The sequence below is a fragment of the Saccostrea cucullata genome, unplaced genomic scaffold, assembly GCF_032062105.1.
Source record: "Saccostrea cucullata isolate Sc308-1 unplaced genomic scaffold, CSIRO_AGI_Scuc_v1 ctg16662, whole genome shotgun sequence".
In the NCBI taxonomy this organism is placed as follows: domain Eukaryota; kingdom Metazoa; phylum Mollusca; class Bivalvia; order Ostreida; family Ostreidae; genus Saccostrea; species Saccostrea cuccullata.
The window spans coordinates 1-8,298 of NW_026940387.1; the positions used below are offsets into that span (position 1 = coordinate 1).

General features: G+C 33.9%; 1 long non-coding RNA gene across 1 annotated transcript; it reads right to left on the reverse strand.

The window, feature by feature from the left end:
• Nucleotides 1–4,699: 4,699 nt before the first annotated feature.
• Nucleotides 4,700–6,605, reverse strand: LOC134255323 (uncharacterized). The gene is made up of 3 exons (XR_009989515.1): nt 6,511–6,605; nt 5,840–5,977; nt 4,700–4,729 (listed from the first exon to the last, which is right to left on the reverse strand). It is a non-coding gene; the product is annotated as an uncharacterized LOC134255323 (long non-coding RNA).
• Nucleotides 6,606–8,298: the final 1,693 nt, after the last annotated feature.

Here is an 8,298-nt window from a genome sequence, read left to right on the forward strand (position 1 = left end):
GTTTGAACCGATTAGGCTAGGCTGGGTTGACTGTGAAGCGTGACGTTATAATTAAATTCTTGAGTCGCTGACAAAATCGTAGTAGCAGCGTATAGTATATAATGTAAACACAGTGTAAACACCCCCGTATTTAGGGGGCTATATGTACTGAATTGACCCGGCTATCCCCCACGGACCCCTAATCTGCACTCCCTTGACCCACCTATCCCCCAGGGGCTGCACTCCATTGACCCGGCTATCCCCCCAGGGGCTGCACTCCCTTGACCTGGCTATCCCCCAGACCCCCAATCTGCACTCCCTTGACCCAGCTATCCCCCCAGACCCCCCAATCTGCACTCCCTTGACCCGCCTATCCCCCCAGCCAATCAGAATCCAGCATTTTTGACCTCATTTGCATAAAAAGTGCACTCAGTTGACCCAGCCATCTAGACGCCTTATACTACTAACGTATACAGAAGACAATGGGGCTGGCATTTTGTGGGTTTTTTTACGAGACCTAACGACTTGTTTGTTTGTTTATAGCAAAGTGGGATGCACTTTTGAAAACTTAATTTTGCTGATAAAAATGTGCTTTTATTAGAAATTGGTTTGAAATTGAAACTTTTATGACCAGTTAGACTTGTATAAAGAAGTTATTTACATTATGTAAGACCAAGAATAAGAAATTTGATTAATCATTTTCATTAATTTTCCCAACGTAAGTAAACAATATTGATTTCTGCTCACATATAGTCCATTGTCTTTGAACATTTTCCATGCGCAATTAAGGCACGTACCCTATGTTCTAAATTAATGAAAAAGTCTCATTATGCATATCTTTATACGATATATTTTTCTCCGAGTCCAAAAAGCAGTTTCTGTTAGTGTTTAGAGCTTCCTTAAGTAAATTTTGTTTCAATCAAAGCTTGAAAATAGCTCTTATATCGCAAATAGGAACAGCAGGGGCCCGTTTTACTATGGAACTTGCGACTAAGACCAAAAACTTGAGCAGATTGTAAAATTTTGTTAAATTAATGATTGCGTTTAAAATTGCAATTGTGAAAATATCTTTACACCCCTTTTAAAAAGTTTAAAACCATTTACAATTGAATACAAAATAAAGTTATATCCAGAATGAATTTTGATCTTATTCAAGCCTTCCAGAATTTCTCATATTCACAGGTACTTGGGTCGCGGTTCATATTTATGTATAATGTACCTTATCTACCTATCAATAAGGTACATTATAATACATGTACATATTTATAAACCACGACTCAAGTACCTGTGCTCATGTTGAGACGTCACCATTTGCTCATTATGATACTCTTTTGAGTTAAACCTACGTCAAGAAATCCAAGTTGTTAGAGGGTCTGCTCTAGAGTCGTGAAGTAAGGAGTTGATCCTTACGTCGTGGTTTCGAATCTCGCTGGGGGACGTGTAGAGTCCTTCGGATGAGACGGTCTAAACTGAGGTCCCGTGTTGCAGCAGGTGCTGACACGAAAAAGATCCCTCACTGCTCAATGGCAGTAAGTGTCGAGTATAGCAGCTCTCCACATACAAGTGGCGGCGTCGCCATATGAGTGAAAAATTTTCAATATGGACGTTAAGAATTCCAAGCTTTCGTTCTGACGTTTAACAGCACTTGGAATATCAAAATCGTAAGAAAGTCTGGAAAACGTGAAATATTTAGGACTAGTAGTATAGATTTCAGACTAGTAGTTCTTCGCTCACCTGAGCCGAAGGCTCAACTGAGGTTTTCTGATCAGATTTTGTCCGTCGTCCGTCCGTCTGTCTAGCTGTCCGTCCGTCTGTTAATTTTCACATTTTCGACTCCTAAAGAACCACTGGGCCAATTTTAACGTAAATTGGTACAAAGCATTCTTGGGTGAAGGGGAGTTTAAATTATCAAAATGAAGGACCAACTCCCCTCACAAGGATAGATAATCAAGAAAAAACAAAAATGGGTGGGGTCATTAAAAATCTTTTTCTCCAGAACCACTGGACCAGAAAAGCTGAAACTTATGTGGAAGCATCGTGGAGTAGTGTAGATTCTAAATTGTTCAATCATGACCATTGGGCGTTGGACGGGGCCACAATATGAAATCAAAGTTTTACATTAGAATATATAGGAAAAATCTTTAAAAATATATATATAGTCAAAAGATGAATATGATTATCTAATGAAATATGCAAAGAAGAGTCAGGAAAACATTTATATTTTATTTAGATGAAATGATTTATTTGTGAATATGTTTGGTACCTGTAGGGAAAATCATCAAGAATTAGATCCGCCAAGGTTGCAAGAATGCTCCTACTAATATGCAAGATTATAGATGCATAATTACTATTTTAATAAATATTTTGTTTTAATAAATATTTTATAATACATGTACACATTGTAAAAAGACTAAAATCCTTACTGATTTTTCTTCTCATTTTTATTACGTAGTCAAGCTATGCTTGTACTTTGCATTTATTACCAGCAAAGTTAAAACCCCGAGGCAAATAGAAAAATGCCTCCACCTTACTCCCCCAAAACCTTATAGAATTAAATAAATGGAGTATTTTATTATTTCAATGAGGAATCCTTAGTTCAAAGAATTCCTCAAGTGGAATTTCTGAAAGATGTAAAGAGTCTAGCTCGGAATCAGAAATTAATCTTTGACGAATGTTAGTTTTTTAGAAAAATTCATATAGAGTATTGTTTTATAAACACGCATAGTAATGTCGTTAACTGATTTTTATTTGAAAATTTAAATAAGTACATGACTGTGCACAAATTTTAATTTTCAAATAAAAACCAGTCAACGACACTATAATTTGTACTCTTATTAAATAAAAACTTTGACCAGGAAAAAAAAAGAAAAACAAAGATCCTACCTTGTGTTTTTTCCTAAATCGTATTATTTTCTAAGGGCAGGTACTCACATAGTTTGTTTTTAGAAAGCCCTTCGTATAAAATACATTTAGATAGCTTTACGCGCAAAGAGTTAAACTTTGAATTTCTTTTTACACTGACGAATGATGATGAATCTGAAAAGTATTATAGATATATTTGACAAATAAACTGTAGACCTGGTACACAGTTCTCTATCCTGTGCACTACATATTTCAGAAAGCATAAAGATATTCATTTCTTGGTAAAAATGTATTTATAGTAGGCCATCTTTAATCATGTTAATAAAATTTTCCCTCTCGATGCAAGGGGAGGTGGTAGTAGATATTATTATACTTTCATGTTAAATACTAAAATCTGATTGGTTTAGACGCAGTTAACAATCCGTTCGATTACCCTGAGCCTTAGCAACACACGTGACAACGGGTAACACAACGGTAATGCCACATGCGTGGAAATTATGCGCGTACGGTTCACCGTAGAATTCTCAAAACGTCAGTTGCGCGTTTGAAAGAACCGGAATTAACTTGACGTCAATAAAAGCTTGCGTCCGATAAAGCTTACTTGAAAACAACAAACGACAGACGATACATGCTTGCGAGTGTAGGAAACATGCTTGCGAGCCAGAAATAACGAGGCTTTATATGATAAATGACTCTAATTCGAGTATCAAACAAACAATAAGGAGATTAGTGAACCGGTGAGTGTGAAATCTTTCTATACATGAACGTAAAGACGATCGACGGTTTTTTTTTTTTGCTGACGTCCTTAATCAATAAGACATTCAGTATAATAAAATAAATGGTGCCTGTTTTGAAGGGTAACATTTGAAATTGACACCCCTCGGAAAACCACTGTCAACCTCCGCTGACGCGTCGGTTGACAATGGTTTTCCTTGGGGTGTCAATTTCAAATGTTACCCTCCAAAACAGGCACCATTTATATACTAGTAACGGAAGAGGGAAAAGTTTTGAAATTAAAGATAAACGTAAATAGATAAAATAAGAAAGCTTCAAAATGATTTTTTTTAAATACTCAAATTCAAATTAAAAAAAAAAAAACAACAGAGAAACAATAAGTTTTAAAGTTTTAAAATTTTAAGGTAAAACTTTCCAAAAAAATGTCATTTCCAAATACTTTCCAACAGTGTACTTGAGAGTAACATTTTTTAAAAATACGATAAGAGAATTGTATGTTAACAACATCACTCAGGTTGATATGACCCAAAACGTTACATTGATTCTTCTATAACAAAACTAAGGTGAAGTATGTTGCAAGATTTAATAAAGATGCTTTAAATTACAGTTGTTCGAGCAGTATCACTAAAGCTGTATTTTTCTAAAACGTCCATAAATTTCGTAATTTTTCAATACAGAAAAATAAGCCTTTTTTTGGTACTAACAATTTTGGTGCCATTTGTGTTAATCGTATGCCGTTCGTCCGAATCCTACTCTGTAATTTCCTCCACTGGACCTCTTCTATATCCTTTCGTTTAGCCACCTCCAGCGTAAAATCCTCCGAAATCGAACTTATGACCTCCTCCGCGTTTTCCACTCTTGCCTTTTCCTGATCCTCCCTTGTAACCCCCAAAATAGTCGCCTCCTATTCCTCTTCCAAATGCTCCCCCTCCTAATCCTCCAAATCCTCCTCTCAACCCTTCATATCCTCCCCCTCCTCCTCCCTCTCCTCTCAACCCTTCATATCCTCACCCTCCTCCTCCCTCTCCTCTCAACCCTTCATATCCTCCCCCTCCAAATCCTCCTCTAAATTCTCCCCCTCCTCCTCCCCCTCTTCTCAACCCTTCATATCCTCCCCCTCCTCCTCCTCCATTTCCGTAATTGCTTCCAAGTCCTATAAAATATGTAATATACATAGTTAAGACTTTATTTACATGTAATATCTAGAAAAGAACAGATGAAACCCAAAACTAGTATATTTAATTTATTTCTGATTCAAAATGTAAATATAATAAAATTATTAATTGTCAATCAGTTAACGGCTAGACGTTCCAATTGATTAACCAGATCATCATTTCAATTAATGAATATTCTTTATCAATTTTCTTGAGTACCTCTTTTCTTATACTCGAAAAAACTGAAAAGAAGTTTGAAGTTTAGCCATTCTATTTATCTTTATTCTTTAACGACATGCATATTCAATTCATTTCAGTGTTAAACGTCTTGGTCAACTATGAAAACCTCAGGACATTTTTATCAAAATTCATTTACAAATTTCAAGGGCAAATCATACAGAAGCTTAATCTGCATTGTCAAAAAATTAAAACAAAAATTATGACATAGATAAGAATGGGATGAATCTATTTTAAAATCAACTTTCTATTGTGTCGTCTTTTGGAAATTTTCAAAACATTTGCACAATTTTTTGCAGTTTGCATTATGAATGGGAAAATATTAAACACAACACACGAAAAATGCATGGCGATGTTTGTTGATCACCGGAGAGCAGCTCAGTTTGATTAAGATGGGGGGGGGGGGGTGTAATGACACCCTTAGAGGCTTAAAGTAATAATTTTATTTCGAAGTGATACTCTCGGATTCTCCAATGATACCCCTTTTTATCGTGCCCCGTTGGTCAATTCCCTGGTCTGTAGACATTCAAGCTGCAGAATAATTTTTTTTTCTATATTTTATCACCAAAATTAAGATGCACTTAAATAAGATAAATAAAAAATTGCTGAAAAAATCAGCTTAGTGCGCCAATTATTTTTCGAGAAAAACGCTTTCACCAAGATTTTACTGGACAACCCTCGTATGTGAATAACGTTCAATCGTACACTGTATTTTTTTTACGATTAACTGATTATACAGACTTTCTAACGGATTGCCATTGTTTCGACCGAGTGGACTACTACCAGATACAAATTCCCATTCCTAATTTAAATTAAATTGAAAAATAAGCAATTTTTGTCTTATAATGTAAAGAATTTTGAGAGATACTCACCGTTAGAACAGCAGTAGCCAAGTCTTTGGTTCATGAGTTGCTGTCCTGGGCGAATTTTACAATATTTCCCGTTTCCACATTCGTAGTCATGGCAACATCTTTGAGAAATGTTGCATTTTTCGTTTTTATCATAGCCAGCTGAAATAGTGATAAAGTTAATATTACTTTATTTGCAAACTATTTTTTTTTTGTTTAAAAATCTGAGATGAATGATAAAAATCCAATTTCTTTATTAAGGTTTTGGGTTATCGAAAGATAAAGATATAATCTAAGGAGAGTGAATGAGATACAAAGATAACTATAGTAGAGACTAGTGGGACTTGCATCGAACAAGCTAAATAAATTTACGAAACAGAATAAAAGTTTTTCTTTTGTTTTAAGTTTTTAATGATGAAGTTCAAGCACAATTGCAATTTTGGATTAGGTCAATTGATTTAATCATATACCCCAGATATTTATTCCTCAAGTAATATAAATTAATTTTTTGTCACTTAATTGCAGATTAATAGTTAACTTCAAATGAATGTGTTTTGTACTTCTTTAAGTATCCGTTAAATCGATAATTATTAAAACACCATTTATGTTCGTTATTCCCAAATTTCATTCAGAATATAGCGTATAAAGTACAAAGTAGCGTATAAAGTACAAAGTAGCGTATAAAGTACACTTACCGGTTACCATGGCGACCAGACAGACAACGGCCATCACAACCAAGAGTTTACCCATGTTGGTTATAAACTCCGAAGACAACCTGATGATCCAGTTTTAGGTCTTATATACTGTCCGTTTATCTGCATCAACCAATCAACGCTTGATTGTTTGATTTATAACAATAAAAATATTGAATTGAATATTAAATTATTTCTATTTATTAAAAACCAAATGATGATAAATTAATACATTATACACTATTGCATAATTGACTTAATTAAATTATATATAGCGAAAAAAACCCACCTTCAACAAACTAAAAACATTTCCTTTAAAGCTTTTTTTCAATAAAATGGAAGAAATATCATACCGACAAGATGTATCGAAAACGTGATTAAGGTTTTTTTTAAAAAAAAAAAACGTTGGAAGGTATTATTTTGATATTGTATTATGTCATTAAATTCGATCAAGTTCAATATTTATGAAGAACTGATGTAAACAATCGGACTTATTTTTGACACAGATTGTCAACGAGCTTGATAAAACTGCTGCCCTCTACAAAAAATTGAATTTTTTAATTAAAATTTGTGCATTTTAAACACGATTAATGTGATCAATGCGAAGTAATTACGGTAATTCCATGTGCACTGGAAATGAATTCTAATACATGCAGTGTGGCAAATTTGAAGTAATTATTATTTTTCATGTGTGCATTGGAAATACATTTCTCTTTTGTTCATTGCTTTATGTTTTATGCACCTCAGTTGGGTATTTAAATATCTAACCGATAGGCAGTTGGGTATTTGAATATCCAAATGATGGCCAGTTGGAACTTTTAAAAATATCCAACTGGTGATAGTTGAATCGATAAAATATACATAGACTAATAACAATGGGTGACGTCATAGAAGTTTTTAAAGTCTAAATAAACTGAGTATTCAACACCTACAAATTCCTATTGTATTTAATTTCATTGAATCTGTTGCTGTTAGGGATAAAATACCTTAAATATACATCTAAAATCGTATATGTACATCAAAGTTCAAATGTAAGTTTAATATCTGAATATCAATTTGGGGGTCTTAATATAAGGGGTACTTAAGTCTAAAACCATACTTATGTTGGACTTAAGTAGACTTAAACTTAAAACGTAAGAAGCGTGCTTAGATTTGACAACTAGTCTTAGCAAAGCATATACATGTATATTATATATATTATATATATTCGTTTTTCTTAGGGGTAAAAGGGGGGTTATGACCACTAATTCCAATATTACTCTCAACATGGCATAGATGTAGATTCACAAATTTTAGGGGATGCTTAAGTTTTAATACTAGTGGGAGCTAGGTTAAAATCACTAATCGTTATAAGTGAATTGTACATAGTAATTATGGATTTGTGCACTACTAAAATGTGTCATAAAAAGGTTTAGAAAACAGAAAAATTATTTGTACAGAGGAGGGTAACTGTTAATAATTTGGAGACACGTTAAAAATATCCATTTCGATTCGTGATTAATATGTAAATAAGAACACTTATAACAAAAAAGTCTTCAGTCTTTCTCTGTTTCGCTGATACATGGGATGGGTTAGAATTCAAAATGTTTTTATTGTTTTGTTTTCTTGTTTATTAGCGGTTCAATTTCAAGTACATGTAAATAGACGTTCAGTTTTCATACCATGTCTTCAAGAATAACAGTGAGTGAACATTCGTCAAACGAACGAATGACAGCAAAAGATAAGTGAAAATATCACAGTCTCGAATGGAAAAAAATCATGCATTTACACTGACCACTTACCACATTAAAA